Source organism: Dipodomys spectabilis, unplaced genomic scaffold (genome assembly GCF_019054845.1).
Source record: "Dipodomys spectabilis isolate Male_0828 unplaced genomic scaffold, ASM1905484v1 ptg000297l, whole genome shotgun sequence".
Taxonomy (NCBI): domain Eukaryota; kingdom Metazoa; phylum Chordata; class Mammalia; order Rodentia; family Heteromyidae; genus Dipodomys; species Dipodomys spectabilis.
The window spans coordinates 6,914,787-6,933,520 of NW_024870974.1; positions in this window are offsets into that span (position 1 = coordinate 6,914,787).

The window sequence follows — 18,734 nt, forward strand, 5'->3', positions numbered from 1 at the left end:
AGGAAAACCCCAAAGGGACCTTAAACGAAATCACTAATCATGTGCATTTCTTGTGGTGCTTCCTAATTAATTTACCTTCTCGATAGCTTGACTTAATTAGAATTTATACTTTTCAGGATTTTTTTTTTCAATTTGTTTCTCATTTTACTGACTTTTTACTGTTTACATACATCCTTGTGGGTTATCGGCTACTGGAATTTTCTAATGAGTATAAAATAAAACACTTGCAGTTAGCTACATACACACACACACACACACACACACACACACACACACACACACACACACACACACACACACACGACATCTGGTTCAAAGGCTACCAGAAGGGCATGATAAGCTATTCTTGGTTGTGTTAAGCAGCTCGGGGTACCTTTGAAATCAGCCCTCCTGATGCAGATGGTGGAAGGCAATGTGGAAGGCAGAATGGAGGCTAAGGCGTCGCCTGCAGCCTCCTGAGACCCCATGCTTTTGCAAGGGAGCTGAGCACATCCTGAGAAAATGACAGAGCAATGTTCTTGCAAGGGGCAGGATCCAGCCCTGCCTCCCACCACCTAATTTCAGGCTGCAGCGCCCACCGTGTTCTCCTTCGTTTGTCTTCAATGACAACCTGACTCTCAAAAGTGTCACTAATAAGCCAGTTCCCAATTAGCTAGGGAGGCTTTGCAGGGCTCTTGGCAATGTTCCCGAAGCTTCTGGAGGCTGTTGCTGCCTACAAACGAAAGAATCATTTCTGCTTTTGCACCATTCAAAGGCGAGAGCTGCGGGAAAGGCAACATTCTGGTTTTCATTATTCCTTGCTAGCAGGGGAACAGAACACATTGCTTTTAATGCTCAGATATGTCATTTGAGAGGGGAAAAAATATGTAAGTCCTTCTGCCCAAACCAGCTCTCCATTACTTATATGTGCAAGAGCACGTGCACATGCAATGTTCCCCCTGATGGGTCCTCAGAGATCCCTGCATGGCAGTGCGGAGACCGCAGGATGGGAGGGAAGGGAGGGTGTGCAATGAGAATGCAAGAAAGGCAGCAACAGAGTCTGCATTTAGCTGCCCTTGAAAACGCAGGCCCACTTTGGATTTATCTGACGTGAGTTCGTGTAGGAAAGTCAGCTCCCACTGGGTACCTTGCCAGGCGCCAAGCAGGTGGCCCCTGTTCTCTTCCATGAGCCACGTCACTGGTGGAAAGATAACCATTGGTTTGTGTCTGGGCTTTGTCAGGTGCTCAGGGTAAAGAAAGCCCCTTTCTCCTTAGAAGACGCCAGAGCCTGGCTTGTGGGGTCTCTATGGCTTGCTTCTCAATATATGATGGCGAGTTGCTGGTTTTCAGAAAACAACTACAATTGGCTCTTCAGTCTCCCTTACCAATAGCCATCACTTTACACATGCAGGAGTTGGATGAAGCACTATTATTCTTATTTCCCAGATGACACATAGTCCAACCACTGGCAGTGTATAGCTCTTTTTGTTCTATTAGTTTAAATTTTATTTTGTATTAGCTTTACATCATTGTACAAATGAGTTGCTATTTCACAAAGCAGTTCACAAGCACAATATGTCTTGCTCAATATCACCCCTTTCAACCTTCTCACTCATTTACCCCCTATCCACATGGCAGAATAGAGCTTCAACTTTTATTGACTAAACTGTAAATCTCACATTCTTTGCTAGATCATCATCATCATCATCATCAACCTTGACACTACATCAAATTTTAGAGCTGGTGTACCAACACAGTGGAATAATTTGTAATAGTCTCTTGTCTAACTGGTGTAGAAGGGAAGCAGACTTACAGGGAGAAATTCATTATTCCTTACTTCGGAGGTATTTAGATGTTTCTCAACATCAATGTTCAGTATGTGCCACACACTATAATAAAGACCTTACAGAGGTTAGTGGCAGTAAGTGCATAGCACAAATGTGTTCAATGCTGATGGTTCTGTCTGTGTTTGCTCCATGTAAATGGAAAAGGCTCGGCACCACCTCAGAGTGGTATTTAAACAATGCTGTGCATTTCCAGTTATTGAATCATTGAATATGAAGGCTGTTTGCGAGGTTAAGGGTGAGTGTTTCTATAAAGGCACTGGTTGCTTGCTTGGTTCTTTGAATCTCCAAGGGCTTACAAGCTTAACGGGGCTGATGGATTCCAGAAAGCCCAATGTCCACTTGACCAAAACTAAGTTCAAGGAAAGAGGCAGGGTGGAGGGAGAGTGGAGGAGGATCTCCCTTTCTGCCAGTCCACTGGTCTTCTGCTAGCTGCTAATAGGACTAGAGGACAGAATTCAATTTTCCCTATAATACTTAAGTAGTTTGACAGTGATGCATAGACTGATGCAGAGACTGTAAGTACAGCAGTCAGGAGTGGGAGAGGCTTGAAACAATGGATTGTTCTGTTTAGTAAATACCTATTAGGACTGTCAGTAAATGTGAAAGAAAGTGGGCTGGCAAGGGAGAGAGATAGACAGAGACAGAGACAGAGGCTGGTGTCAGAAGATCTTTTAACAACACACACACCCAAAGTACCATTATGCTCAAATCAACATTGAATGCACTTCATATAAACAAAACAAATATGGCCCTCAATGGTAACATTATTCATTAGGAAATGGATTTTTTTGGGGGGTGGAGAATCATGGGGCTTGAACTCAGGGACTGGGCGCTGTGCCTGAGCTATTTTTCTCAAGGATAACTTTGAGCCACAGCTCCATTTCTGGTTTTCTGGTGTTTAATTGGAGTCACACAGACTTTTCTGCCCAGGCTGGCTTTGAACTGTGATTCTCAGATCTCAGCATCCTGAGCAGCTAGGATTATAGGCATGAACCACCAGTGCTCAGCTTGGAATTTCTTTTTACTTCTTTTATTTATCCTTTTACAGTTAACCCCTCATGTCAACAATATAAAATAGTTAATCATCTCTCTCCACAATTAACAGGGTGTATATTATCTTTCAGGTGCCTGATTATTTCCTACCCTGTAGTTATTGTAATGAATCTTACGTCAGGTACATAATTATACTGGGCTGGAGTTATGGAGAGAAATTTACAGCTGTCTTGCAAATTGATCATATTTTAATTTGCAATGCATGGGGCATACTTGACGATCATGATATTCCAACACAGCTTTGAAAAGGGATTCAATGTTTCATTAATACGCTATGAAAAAAAAATCTTGGGTTCATGCAACTCCTTTCTCCAGGGAAAAGTACTTTGCAGACATTCTGAACCCTATTTTCATTCCTGTACGGACCACGTCAGCCAGGATCTTGTGAGGTGACCGCTGAGCCAGTTGAAGCATTGCATGGTTAACGGTGTGGTTTTTATTCATTTATTTTTACAAAAATAATATCACTATCTCACTGCGACTTGGGATTCATGTTCTATTCTTCTCTTCAGTTTCATCCCATTGCCTGTGGAACTGGAGCAGGGGTGGGGAATGTTCACATTGAAGTGAGGACATGATTCTTTAGAGGACATGAATTTTCAGTTCCCGCGTAACTTGCAGCTGGGAGTGGGAAGCTGGTGGAGACTCAGCCTTCAGCTTCCAGCTCTCACGCCTCTCTGTGCTACCTGGACCCACCAGGGAGCCTTCCATGTGTCTATCTTCTGGGATTTCTTCTACAGCGGGAGGAAGTGTCTCTGTCTTCTTGTTATCATCTACCTACATTCCATCTGCAGACAGAAATAAATAAGGCAAGCCAAGGAAATTGCATTTGTTCAATTTAACTCTGTGTTCACTGGAGGTCTACTTTGCTCTTAAAGAAAAATTCCTGAACTAGAAGTAAGTGGTTCCTCAAACCCATTCCATCCCAATGCCGTTCATGTCGATACCCTAGTTTCCTAGTGACTTTGAAAATGTCCCTACGAAGATCTCTTTAATTATTGCTTCAGCAAGGGCCTGCTGTTTGGAAAATCAATCAGGTTGGATTAACGCCGCTGGGATGCCTCATCAGGCATCCAAATCATTCCTATTTGTGCCCTTTCAGCTTACTCTGCCAGCTAACTTTCAAGCCAAAGGCAACTCAAATAAATTGGATATGTCCTTTGTGCCATTTCCTGAGATCCTTACCTGCTTTTCAAACTCAGAATGGAAGCAGTTATTTAACCATGAATCTTTATTCATAAATCCCTAAGATCATTTCTCATACTTAGAATATGGTAAATGTGATAGTATTTTATTTTTATAGTCTGTATCGGTGTTTTATTTGATATGAAAATTGATTTTAGTGGGCCTATACTTCAGAAAAGAAGGTTTCTTATACATTTGGTTGAATTATAATGTCCTTGCTCTGATCTTATGGTAATGCCTATCAAAAACTTTATTACTTGTATTTCAGAGGTACAACATGCTATTTTGATTTACAAATACTTAATAATATGACTCATATAGTTAAGCAAATTTATTCATCATCAGCCATAACTACTTTTTCTTTTAGGGTTTCTGAAGGGATAGAAGTACCTAAAATCTTACCAAATCTCCTATATGTAATATAATTTGCAAAATATAGTCTACAGGTTGTATTAAGTCTATAGACTTATTCATCTACCTAACTTTGGAGTTGTACATTTTGTTCTTCAACAGCTCCTATTCATGTCCATCTCCCACCACCACCACCACCACCACCACCACCATCATCATCCTTTTTGGCCCAGATGCCACAAATAAGAGAAACCTGGTGGTATTTGGTGTTTTTGTCTTAGTTTTGTTTTGTGCTGGTAGGTACTGAAGCTTGAACTTTGGCCTTGGGTTCTTGGCTTTTTCTCCCATGGCTAGTGCTCTATCACTCAAGCCACACTTCCACGTCCAGCTTTTTGACCCGTTATTTAGAGGTAAGCATCTCGATTTGTTTTCCCTACTTGGCTTTGAATTGCTACTCACAGTTCTCAGCTTCTTGAGCAACTAGTACTTACAGGAGTCAGCCATGGGTGCCCAGCTGGTATTTGACTTTTTGAGCTTGGCTTAGCTCTCTCAACACAATGGTGTCTAGCTCCATCCATCTTCCTGAAAAAAACATGCTTTTATTTTTCTTTACAATTGAGTAAATATTCCACGGTATTAATCAGAAACATATTGCTTTACTCATTCATCAACTATTGGGTACTATACACTTCGATCGCCAATCAGCTGTGAATTGAGAAAGGCTGTTCTACAAAGTCTTTCTGTAAATATACTTTTCTCCTTGATCATCTCTTCTCCTCCCTTTCTTCCCTACTCCTCATTTTTCCCCTCCTCCTCCCTCACCTCTTTCTTTTTCTTTCCTCTCCCATCCCCTTCTCTCTCTCTCTAGATACATATATTCCTCTCTCCTCCACATATGCACATATAACACACATACAAATATATGTATTGTCTACAATAATATTCCACTGAGGAAGAACTATTAATCAGAAAATTCTCTGGAGGATGAGTCGTTGTGAGAAGTTAGATATTGTTCTACAGTGATTCTATAGGCAATCAGTCTAATGACCCTATAAAAATAGGTATGCAGGCAATTTCTATTGTTCTTTGCTTCCCTTCTTCCTTCCTTCCTTCCTTCTTTCCCTCCTTCCTTCCTTCTTTCCCTCCTTCCTTCCTTCTTTCCCTTCTTCCTTCCTTCCTTCCTTCCTTCCTTCCTTCCTTCCTTCCTTCCTTCCTTCCTTCCTTCCTTCCTTCCTTCCTTCCTTCCTTCCTTCCTTCCATTCTTTGTCAGTTGTGGGGCTTGAATTCAGGGCCTGGGTAATGTCCCTGAGCTCTTTTTGTTCAAGGCTAGTGCTCTACTACTTTGAGCTACAGCTCTACTTCTGGTTTTCTGGTGGTTATTGGAGCTAAGAGTCTCATGGGCTTTCCTGTCCAGGTTGGCCTTGAACTGTGATCCTCAGATCTCCATCTCCTGAGTAGCTAAGATTACAGATGTGAGTCACTAGTGCCTGGCTCAGGCTTCTTTTTTATATATTGATTGATACTCCTTCAGATATGCTTGAGGGTGGTATTGTAGGATTATAAAGTAGGCTCATTTTTTGCTTCTCTTATTCTCTTTAGCTCTTCTTCCTAGGTCTCAGGTTTCTACTACTTGAACTTTTAATTTTATATTGCACTCACATACTTTACTTCACATTGCAGTTTTATAATTACTTTCTATAGCTTATATCTAATAGAAATTTCATAAGTGTTTGCATTATTATCCTATTTTTGAAGGAGAGATAACACATTTGAAAATCATTTGGTTTGTATAGTATTTAATTTTTCTTTTTATTTTACTACAACTTTTACTAAATTTTCCTAATTTACTAATTTTACTAAAATTTGAATTTATCTTAGCTTTCATGTTTTCAGTGATGTATTTCAGTCAGGGAGTATACTGATTCACTTAATGTTACTTTTGTCCTCTAGCAAGTCCCTCTTCCTCTTCCTCTAACATGGTCTGCTTTTCCTGTGGTAGTGCCAATATGTCTTGGGTTATAAATCTTCCTTGGTGCCTTCCATTGTTTTTCTTTGCTCATCCTCAAGTAACTTCATAGGTTTGAACATATTCCTATTCTTTCCTTCCCTGAGAAAGCAATAGGATCGCAACTTCAGGGCAAGTCTGGCAATGACAGTGACGATTCTTTCTTATCACAAATGATTTCACACAAAACTAACCTTACCAAGGTGATTCTGTAATTGCAATGAAGCACATCAAAGCAGATGCACTCCAAAATACATGTCCAAACCCGGACAACAGCAAAGACATCAAGTAAGCCATGGAAACATCCTAAATCTCCTCTCTGAGCTAACATGTGTGTCTGTGGCTTCTTTACCAAAATCTACCACTCTGTTCTATTTCATCTGGATTCGAAATCAAAACTATTAAAGTAAGCAATCACAGAATCCTCCCCAGCTCCAGAGAGTAAGCATCAAAAGCCCATTTCCTCGTATTCTGCCAAGTGTCTCTACACAAGCCCAGATCCTTTCACAAGAACTTTCCTAACACTCTTTTATAGGGTAACCCAAAGCCACACCCATGACTTGGAGGTCTTTCTTACTACAGCCAGGATCACATTGTTCATCCAGAAGTGTGCTCCTGGGGTCTTTGATTTATGGACATTTGCACAGTATCCTTGTGATTTGGGTGAGTATAGATTTCTAGGTTGAAAATCTCCCTGTCTTAGAACTTCACAGGTATTACATTTTTTTTTCTTTTTCCTGCTAGCCACAGTCTTTCTGATGTGAATTCTGGTGCCAGTCTGGATCTTGTTCAATGTTCAATTTCTTTAAAGCTTGGGGGAAGAAGGATAACATTAGGTAGTATTTATTGAATATCGTCATGATCCAGGCATTAAATAATGCATTCTTCATGCCTTACTGTATTTAATCCTTGTAAGAGCCAGATGACAGAGCCCTACCTGAGTTTCATATAAATGAAGTAACTGGCTCAAGGTCACACAGCTAGTTAGTGGCGGAGCTGGACTTCAGCCCAGGCCTGTCCTGCTCTTAATCCCTAGGGCTGTACAATTATGCTAATGATACTTCAGCATTGTCTCATGAGTATTCTGGCATAAAGATTTACTTAGTGAAGAAGTTTGAAACTAATGATTAAAATCGGAATTTGAGATTACATATGGGTTTCATTGGCAGGCAAGTCCCAAGTTAAAATTTCCTCATGTTCAGCTGAATGTAATTCAACCTTAGGGAAAGAAAGCCAGCAGCAAGTCCGGGAAAGAATAGGATGAGCTTTTCTCCTAGAAAAAAAGAAAAGATGGAATCGTATTAAGCACCGACTTTTCTAACTAGTATGCTGGACCACAAGAGAAATTTGCATTATAAAACAAGAGAAATTTCGTTTAGAGTTAACTGGGATCCTCTGTAATTTTTGTCTTCTATTTCAAATGCAAATCTTTGGCAATAACAAAAGAATTTGAAAAACTATTAAATAAATGAAAGTTGATAGTTTACAATGAAAAAAAGAAAAACCAAGACATTCCTGCAAGTAAAGATGGAAAGGAAGAGGGATGAATGCCAAAACTTGATCTTTGAAGGTAAAATCTCTGCAAAGAAAGCTCTCTTCAAGGTTCCCGGTCTTCTAGGGGATACGAGGAAGGCAGTGAATGACACTCAGTGTAGAAGAATGTTTATCCACCATGTACAAAGCCCTGGGTTCAATGTCCTTCACCACAAAAGCAAAACAAAACACACCTCCCCCACCATAATATTAAGCACCAGATTATTCAAAGCCTGAAAAACCCCACTCAACCCTTATCAGAATCTTAGCAATCCTGATTTATGTGTTGTTGTTTTTTATATTAGAGGATCTTTGGAATCTAGTTTACTTACATCTTGGAGAAGAAAGAAAAGGTGATCAGATTAGCTTTGGAAAAACACATGGCAGCAGTTTTTATTCAAGGGAGGTTTTCCTCAGCACTCAGAGTTTGAAGGTGTAATGAGTGTTTAAGAGAGGTGACCACGGTCATCACTGGAGAAACTACAAAGGGTTTGGAATATGAGTTCCGAGACAAAGAAAATGGAATTACTCACTGGCTTAGAACAGAGCTCCAGAATTCGTCTTAGAGACTGATTGCCTATAGAATCACTGTAGAACAATATCTAACTTCTCACGACTCATCCTCCAGAGAATTTTCTGATTAATAGTTCTTCCTCAGTGGAATATTATTGTAGACAATATGTATATTTGTATGTGTGTTACATGTGCATATGTGGAGGAGAGAGGAATATATGTATCTATAGAGAGAGAAGGGGATGGGGGAGGAAAGAATAAAGAAAGAGGTGAGGGAGGAGGAGGGGAAAAATGAGGAGTAGGGAAGAAAGGGAGAAGAGATAATCAAGGAGAAATGTATATTTACAGAAAGACTTTATAGAACAGCCTTTCTCAATTCACAGCTGATTGGCGATCGAAGTGTATAGTTTAAATGAATGGAGCTGGAAGTGAGATGAGGATCAGAGTATTTCTTTGCGCACCAATTTGCTATATTGTTTAGTAGTTGGGGAGGTATAGCTTTGATGCTAATAAGGCTAGCATGTCTGCTAATCCTCAACCAAGTGCACTCACTGATTAATAAAACAAAAACACAAACTTCAGTCACTCCCTTGGGTAAGCCAATCAACTCCATTTCATATAGTGCACATTTTAGTGGAGATACAAAGTTCCTGAAGAAAGGATAGAGGGAAAAGAAGAAAGAAAGAAAAGATGGAGGAAGTGTTGTTCTATTCCATATGTGGAAAAGCCACAAGAATTTTTCTTCTCATAGGAGGGGGAAAAAATCCCACACATCCTCATTACTACCTCTGTTGGTTCATTTAGGTTTCTGCATTACCAGGCTTTCTTTTTCTCCTCATCAAACATCTTGAGATTTAAAAGCAGGAGTGAAAATGTGATTTCCTTGAGAGCAACATCTCTGGATGTTTCTAATATGTTACAGTTCAATTCTATGAATGATTTCTGGAGCAATATGATTCGAGCTAAGTATATTTAGATTTAGTAGGCCAATCCTTTCCTTCAGCCATGTGGTGGTAGTGACAAAAGGGAGGGCAGGGGGAGTTAGGAAGGAAGTGGAATGAATTGCAGAAAGCAGAGAGTCCTGTTTAATTTCTTCTGACAATCACGCTGACATGCCAGAAGGGCAGAAAACATAACCCATCAAGCTGTATAGCCTCCACTGCAGCAGCTTCAGAAGTCTGCTAATTTTAATCGCCTTTCTCAATATGATTTGACTTGGGCCACATAAAGACCCATAAGTCAAAATAGAGAAAATGGCAAATGCCCCCACTCTCTCAAACAATAGCTAGCTCTTTTCTTGTGAAATGGTAGTTCCTATTATTCTGATTGTAACTGTAGACTAAAATATCTGGCCTGCTAATTCATTACTTCCGTTGATGGTGTCAGGGCTGAGGGAGGCTAGTCCCTCCTGTGCCACACAACAAGATCACCCTAAAGGTGGTGCCTGACACACCTTTTCACTTTAAAAAATATATTGCCTTTGTTTTTGTCTATTACAATCCAAGCAATAGAACCCAGGGCCTTCTGTTAGGCAAGAGCTCTTCCAAGGAGCTGCACATCACCCCCATCCATTGTTTCCAGCCTAGTCAATTGTTGATTCAGTGAATTTTATTTTCCAAGCCAAAGGCCACTGGTAATATTTATTCTTAATTTCATTTTTTTGATGCAGAGAAAATAAAAATAAGCTTATTTATCTACTTGCAGCGAAGATGTCTGATGTCAGAAGGAAGAGCAATAGCCGGTCGTCAGGTTCAAATCCCAGATTGATTTAACTGTCTGACTGTGGCTTTAATTTTTATATCAATAAGCAACTGATGCCAAAAACATAAACTTCAGGCGGTCATTGTGAGAATTTACTGAGGCTATATAATGTGGCCAGATGGTATCTGGTAGAGACTAAATGCTAAGTACCTGGATAGAAATTCACCCCTCAATCAAAGTGAGAAAATTTTAGACACAATTCAGAAAAATAGTGGAGAACCTACCTTGTGCTTGAATCGATTCAGGTTTTGTTAACCCTCAGCTATGTGGAAACCTGCATGAGCGTAATAAATGCAACACATATCTGTGGGTAATTAGCTTTGGAAGTTTTTGAAAGTGGGATATTTGCTTTTAAAAGCTATTTTCATGTATTTTTTTCTTTTCTTTTCCCTTCTTTCAATCATGGGGCTTGAATTCAGGGCCTAGACACTGTCCCAGAGCTCTTTTGCTCAACGCTAATGCTCTACCACTTTGAAACACAACACCACTTCTGGTTTTCTAGTGGTTAATGAAATGAGAGTCTTGTAGACTTTCCTGTCTAGGCTGGCTTTGAATTATGATCCTCACATCTCAGCCTCCTGAGCAGTTAGGATTCTAAGTGTGAGCCACTAGTGCCTGGTTTCAACTATTTCTTATACCTAGGTTAAAACCCAATGTACCTTAATGTACCTCTTACTACTAAAGACATTATTCTTTTCAGACAGAGAATTATGATTCAGAACTTGAATGATCCAAGTCTTCCTGTATTTAAGAAAGTCATGGGAGATTTAAATTCTCCCATAGTCTTCCCATACTTAAAATGTGTTTGACTCTTGGTCAGTTGGCAAAATGTCAGACATACATACACATATCAGTGAGTGGATGAGGGATATGTTCATGTGTTATCTCCAGATTTGGAAACCCTGGCAGCAGTTCTAACCGATGACAGCAGGTTTTTTCCCAGGGACTGTTGAGATGCCTCAAGGATTATTGATACCTTCCTTCATGTTTGATTTTCTTGCCCAAATCTCAAAGATTTAATAAAAAAGATACTGGTATTGAAGTTTCATTACCCCAATAACTAATGTGATCTCATGACCAGATAAGGATTCATGTGAAAGCCTAATGCACAACAGGTGCTCATGAAGAACTGATTGAATCTAAGAAACCTTTTATACTTATTGTCATCACTCTAGCAGGAAATGTCCCTGCTACCTCATTGAAATTCCTCTTCTCCACCACTTACCCACTTGCTATAAACTGATACCCAGTCTGCCAGCAAATCTCTGACATTGTGTTTCTTCAACACCTAATGGATTTGGAAAGTATGGATATGTAAAACTACTGATAACATAATTTCCTACAAATTAGTACAAGCCTGACGTCTTGACTCAGTGGTTAGAATTCACTGGAACTGGACAAGAGAGTAGTACATTGTATGTAACAAATAACCTAAGCATTGCTGCTGAGTGTCTTGTCTCTGTTATACACAGTGGAAATCTAAACATTTCAGTACGAGTACTTTCTTGCTACTGAGTGAAACCTGTAAGAGAAAATTGGATTTTGTTGAAGTATGAGGTGTTCCAAACACTCATTGCTTCTGTCTCACTTGAAAAACAGCTCCCTCCCTGCCCAGAGACATATTAATATCCTTGTCCTGTCAGTTCTCTGCGTAGCAACTAAGCCAAGAATGAAATTCACTGGAAGTTATAAGTAACAGAGGATGTTTGTCATAAATACCAGAAAATTATTAGGGGGAAAAGTAACATTTCATTGGCATTTTTCAAAGGTTGTTTCTTTTCATCTTTCTCCCTTAAATTGGAAAGAATTTCATTTCTTGACTGCAGTAAATTCTGTGCTTGCTTGGCATCTGTTGAAACTTGAAGTCAAGACACAAAGTTTATAAAAACCTTCACACTTTGTACCTGGGAAGGTAACAATCAAATGACCCAAGATTTAGGGGGATGTTTTATAATAACCCGCCATGATTTACATTATTTTGTAGACCTCAGACAATGCTAACTTTTGAAATCTTTCCAGATCATGAAGTTTACCTTTCCAACAGTAAATGTTTGCCATGTATAAAGTTTGCTTCCCTTTTGCGAAAATCTTGAGTTACCCCTGACATTTGTATAGCATTTGCTTGCTTGCTTAGTTGTAAGCTTCTCATCTCCTGCAATTTTTTATTTGCATTAAATGAATCCAAGGGATGAAAGTGATAGGGAGAGAATGATTAAGGTGTTATATAGCCTTAAGAAAGTTAAGATTATTGATTTAAATAGTCAAGATTAGCCTGGTAGCTTTGGCCTTGTTGCTCAGGTGGTCTTACAGTAAAGCAAAGCAACTAGTACTAAATTTAATTCTTTAGAAATAATAGAGATGAAGACAGCACCAGTGGTTCTCACTTGTAATCATAGCTATTCACAAGGCAGGGATTTGAGGACTGTGGTTTGAAGCCAGCCTAGGCCGGAAAAGGAATGAGAGTTTCATCTCCAGTTAACTAGCAAGAAGCTGAAAGTGGAAGTTTAGCTCAAATGGTAGAGTGCTAGCTTTGAGTGAAAAAGCTAAGGGAGAACACCCAGGCCCAGAGTTCAAACCCCAGTGTTGGCACTAATATTAATAATAATAACAATGCAGGTTGCTACTTATTTTATTCATAAATGTATTTTTATAATATATGGACATTATTTATATGTAATATGGTTTGCATTGCTTTATAATATAATTTAACACGTACTGAGCCTCACGATACCCCAGAAGTGTTAGAAAAGTAGGTTATTTATAGTACAGTACTAGGTGTAAGTGACATAGTGCTCAGGTGTGTACATGTGTAAGAACACCCTCACCTGGTAGATTGTCTAGAAGAGAGATGAACATAACCAAGTTCTTCTCTTGATAAAATAAAAAACAACATTTTCCTTCACTTTCTGGAGAAGAAAATGAGCATTTCACTTCAAAAAGGAGGCTAAATGCATTACATACTTTTTTTTTTCAGTGCTAAGTATGAAATCCAGGGCCTTATGCATGGTAGGCAAATGCTTTACCTCTCTGCCATACCCCCATCCCTGCGTAGAATTGTAAGCAATGACAACCCAACACACAAGTAGTCCAAATTGTGATAGACTCCTTATATGTTGTATCTGACAAAAGAACTCTAACAAATAGTTACAAAGGACTATCCTCATTAGTATCTATCAATAGCTTCACTCACTATTCAGGCCTTCTGAAAGTGGGGTATGCAGAATAAGGTGCCTGTTATTTGTTCCTCTTCATTCTCCCTATTGGGTGTATCTGTTTTGTGCCTCCCAGCTAGGGAGCTCAAGCTTACCTTGAATTCCAGTCAGACTTGATTCTTCATGATTGTTCATGTGTATTCTTCTCTTCCATTTCTATTGTATCATTACTGTCAAAGATTTTAATTCTTCAACGGATGGCAGTTTATTATCTTCCACCTGATCTTTATGAGGATGGTTCTTTTCCTAAGATATCCTTTTTAACATGGCCAAATGCATTTTCTCAAAAGCCCAGGGAAGAATTTCTCCTGGGCTCTAAAGCAATAAAAGCAAAAATTGACCAAGCCATCACTGTCACAGGCTTTGCTCACACTCAGGTGAGGGTTTATTAGACAAGGCATGTCCGCCAGGGGAGAGAGACACTGACATGGGGGGAAGCATCTCCAAATTCCAAATATCCTAAGAGCGCCATGAAAAGAAACCTTGAATTGTCTCTAAAAGACTAGGCAAATAAAACCATTATGAGTCATTGTTTCCCAAACTCCCCTCTGAAAACCAAAAATGTTTCTTTGTGTCAAAACACTAAATTGCTGGGAGACTATCAAATCTGGAAAGGGAAGGCTGAGATTTATTGAGAAGATGGTGATAAATGAGGAATGGTCACCATTATTGTCATGATTAAAACTCCTGGGTTTTGCTCCAACAACTTTACACTTTTTTTTTTTTTTTTTGCATCCACCGTTCCAGGTCTGAGCTGCAACTTTGTGAGTAACAATGTTTCTAGTTTAATTTTGATTAAAGAACCCTGAAATCAGGCTGGGAAGGTGGCTCAGTGGTAGAGCGCTTGCCTTGCAGGCCAGAAGCCCTGGGTTCGATTCCTCAGCACCACATAAGGAAAAACAAAAAAAGCCAGAAGTGGTGCTGTGGCTCAAGTGGTAGAGCGCTAGCCTTGAGCTGAAGAGCTGAGGGACAGTGCCCAGGCCCAGAGTTCAGGCCCCACGACCGGACCAAAAAAAAAAAAAAAAGAACCCTGGAATGAAGTGAGGAGCTAGGAAGTCTCTTTTGGAGGCTCCTCTTCAGAGGTATGGACATACAGCTAGATGTGCAGAGCCTGGTGTGGCCCCTATCTTCCCGTGTGTACTCTGGGCTGTGGTCACCATCAGTGCCTTCGAGGTAATGAATGAGGGCAGTCCCAGGTGAAGCCAAGAGGAGATGAATTGCTGGTGTCCACATGATGACTTAATGACCACTTTCTGGAGACTTATCATCCACATGGGGCCCCCATACAAACACTCTTGTGCAGTTCTGGTAGTGCGGAGATCTGGTAGTGCAAAGTAAGGAGGGAGCAACTCTGTTCATTTTGATATGCAGAGGAGGCCCAACAATAACAAATGTCTCATCTCTGTCACCCCTCATTTCATGGGTATCACTTGCTGGTACAAACTCCAAGAAATTCAAGGCAAATGTGAAGAGATTCCCTTGTCCTCAGAAGATGGAATACACCTCCCAAAAGGCAAATGTGAAGAGATTCCCTTGTCCTCAGAAGATGGAATACACCTCCCAAAAGGCAAATGTGAAGAGATTCCCTTGTCCTCAGAAGATGGAATACACCTCCCACCCTCCCATCCCACCTCATTCTTGCCCTGTCACTTTCAGCTCGACCTGGACACTGACTTTTTTGGCCAGATCCAATACAACCTTTCTAGCTTATATTCGGGTATCTTTCTATGTTCTGTTTCTTGATTCTATCCAATGCAGTAACATCTACTAAACACCTATTATTTACTAAATAGGACTTTAGGCTCTATGTGTAGCACTTAATTTTTGAACAGCCGAAGAGTAACAGGTGTTATTCTCTCAACATTACATATATATATGTATATACATATAGTGATATATATATATATATATATATATATATATATATATATATATATATATATATCACTATCCTTAAGTATCTGGCCTCCGGGTAGCTCATGTCTGTAATCCCAGTTACCCAGGACTCCAAGATCCTGAGGATCATGGTTCAAGGCCAGCCCTGGCAGGAAAGTCTGTGAGACTCTAATCTCCAATGAACTACCACAAAAAAAGCTGGTATAGTTGAAGGTATAGTTCAAGTGGTAGAACACTAGCTTTGAGCAGAAAAAGTTCAGGGACAGTGCCCAGGCCCAGGCCCAGCGTGCGTCACACACACACACACACACACACACACACACACACACACACACACACACACACACAATTATCCTTAAGTAGTTGAGTTTGTAAATACAGGGCATCTTGATCACTACCACCACTTTCATTATTCTCCCTCATCGTTCCTAACCTCACACAACCCCTTAAGTTGCCTAGATCCATTTTCACCCATGTACATAGACTATTATGACTGCATTTGCCCATCCAATCTTTCTCCAATTGTCTCCTCCCCATCATGTGACCTTCCCCCTCAAAAATACTTGTCTCAGCTTCCTGATATATTTAGTTAAACTTGAATTTAGTTGTTCAAATGAGTTACAAAATTGGAATCTTCTCTTGTACATCCCATACTTCAGATACCATGACTAGGTATATATGCCTATGATCCTGTATGTTTACATATATATTTATACTTTGGTTCTATCTTGCAGATGTGAGACAAAACATGCTTTATTTGTCTCTCTGAGCCTCACCTACTTTGCTCAATATCCCATATTTGCAAACCAAGATTGAGAAGTTAATAGACTTGGCCATCACTCCGTGTCCAGTAAGAGTGACAAAAGGGATTGAAAATTCATGACTTGTGAGTTCTTACTAGACACGATGTGGAAAATGAACTGTATGTCTTGTGGATGGGGGTGTGAGGGAAAAACTAGGAGAAAGGGAGGGAAGGGAAGACATGGTTCAAAAAGAAATGTACTCAATATCCTGACTCTTGTAATTGTAACCCCTCTACAATAACAATAGAATACATATTAAAAATACAGTTTATTTATCTTTCATCAAAGTCTCTGATGGGAGTCTTATCAATAGGATATTGAAAATAAATGCAATCAAATATCATTTAGGGAATAAAAAGAAAATTCGTGACTTCCTGACTCCAGGGTTGCTTAGCTTTTCACTAACCCGTGCTGAGTGGGAAGGACACAGAATTTTTCTAAATAGTCCTTTTCTTCCCTTTTAAAACAGATGAAACGGGATTATTTTTTATTCATGAGACATCATCCTCTGCAAATCTGAGCAGTTCTTTTTTTCTTCTCTCAAGTTATCTTTGCAGAAGTTTTCAGAAGATGTGAAATCTCCATTTGCCATTTTATTTTACATGTGAAAAAGTAAAGCTTCATGCATTTGCTTCCCCTTCTCCACTGCTCTTAATGCTCAATTAGGGCAATTAACTCATCAGGATGTGACGTTGAGTATAATGCTGGCACTGTCTTCCCCTGTATGTCGCTGGCCTGATCCATCTTCTCACAGAAGCACTGAAGTTGGCTCAGGTATTTTTAGCCCATCTTAAGATGTTTTTTTAACCATATACTGTGGTGAGGTGGGAAGACAGATTTACAGTTCAGCTCTGAGCAGACAGAACTGGTGATAATGATTTTTTTTTTTGCAAATAACAAACCCGATGCTTCCCTTCACATGTGCAAATAACCCCCAGGGATGTCTTGGGAGAGAGTTACTGAGTAGGGAGAAAAAAATCTTGCCCGCCACCAGCATTATTTTATTTGGTTTTAGTTAGGCTGCATCCCAAGCCAAAGGGAAAAGCTCAAAGCTCTTCTACTTCCTGATTTTGAAGCTATGGATCCCAGTCTGTGAGAGGCAGGGAGTACCTGTGCTCCTCAGGCACTAGAAGGAAAATTGCAATGATATCTGCACAGACTTTCACTCACAGGCTGTAATTGTTTTGTTTATGTGTTTCCAACACAGAAAGAATGCCATAGTTGATTATTGATTTATTCATTCAGTGTGTGTGTATGTGTGCGCTGATACTTGAACTTAGGGTCTTGGTAATGTCTCTTAGCTTTTGCACTCAAGGTTGACAGTCTACCCTTTGAACTACATACATATATATCCACGTCTGGTTATTGGAGAGAAGAGTCTCACAGTCTGTCCTGCCTGGGCTGGCTTTGTACCTGGATCCTCAGCTTCTCAGCCTCTTGAATAGCCATGATTATACAGTGAGCCACCAGCACTCAGCTTCCATTGATTCCTCCCCCTCCCCCCCTCTTATTTGCTGTAAGCTTGTAAGGCCTTTGAAGAATAAGGCACAAATTTTTGGAGTTAAGAGGCCAATGTTTATACCTTGTTTTAATTCATTCTTATGAAGTCACTGAACTTCACTGATTCTTATTGTCTTATTATCTAATTGATCACACGGACACTATCTCATGCCTTATGTTCCAAGGATTCTGGGACAACACCTTTGAAAATATTTCATTATCTATAAGGTGCCATGAAAGTGTTTGTTGGTAACAGAGCTGTTGTGTTTCTGCTTGTATACATTTACCATTCAGCCAAATGGAATTAGATCTGCCCTAATTATTTAAGGCTGTGGTAAGAACGTCCCGTGACCCTCTGAGCCAGCAGCTGCCACTATAAGCACTTACTGTGAGAGTATTTCCTGGTCTCTGCTCAGTCTCAAGCTTGCTTCTCAATTAGAGGTGTGAGAGCTTCACAGGCAGTTCATAAGACCATTTCCAACCTCATTAGAGCCTGCAAACATACAAGGCACTGGTTCAATACCCCATGGAGAGAGAAGTAAAACTGACAACCGATTTCAGAAAATCAATGGTGACTTCTGCAGGCAAAATTGTTTTCTTCATAAATTGCCTCTGCCTGTGAGCATCTGATGACAGCCTGGGGGTGGGGGGAAGGAGCTCTCTCTGGGCTTGTGAAGGGCCTGATTCATACACTTGCTTCATAAAGTAGTCCAGATCAGGTGCCTCTGAATATCACACTCATTCTCTTTTAAGTTTTACTATGCTGTACAACTTGGTAGGTGGCTAAAACTGAGGCTTTTCTTTTTTTTACAGTGAAGCTTGATTAATAAGGTATACATTAGTGAAATGGAAACATGAATTTCCAGGGCCTAAGTAGAATGCCTGCTTCTCAATTACAAGCTGTGTATCCTTAGATTAAACTGGCTAACTTCTGAAGTGAATTCATTAGCATCAGATCAGCTAGTGTAGTGAGTACATGTCAGAAACAGGACAGGGATGGACTGAAGTTTCACTGACATGATTTTTCCTATTCTCTGGGCAGCTGTTTTCTAGAAGGAAATAAATAACCCAGACTCCTTCCATCTTATGCAAAGTC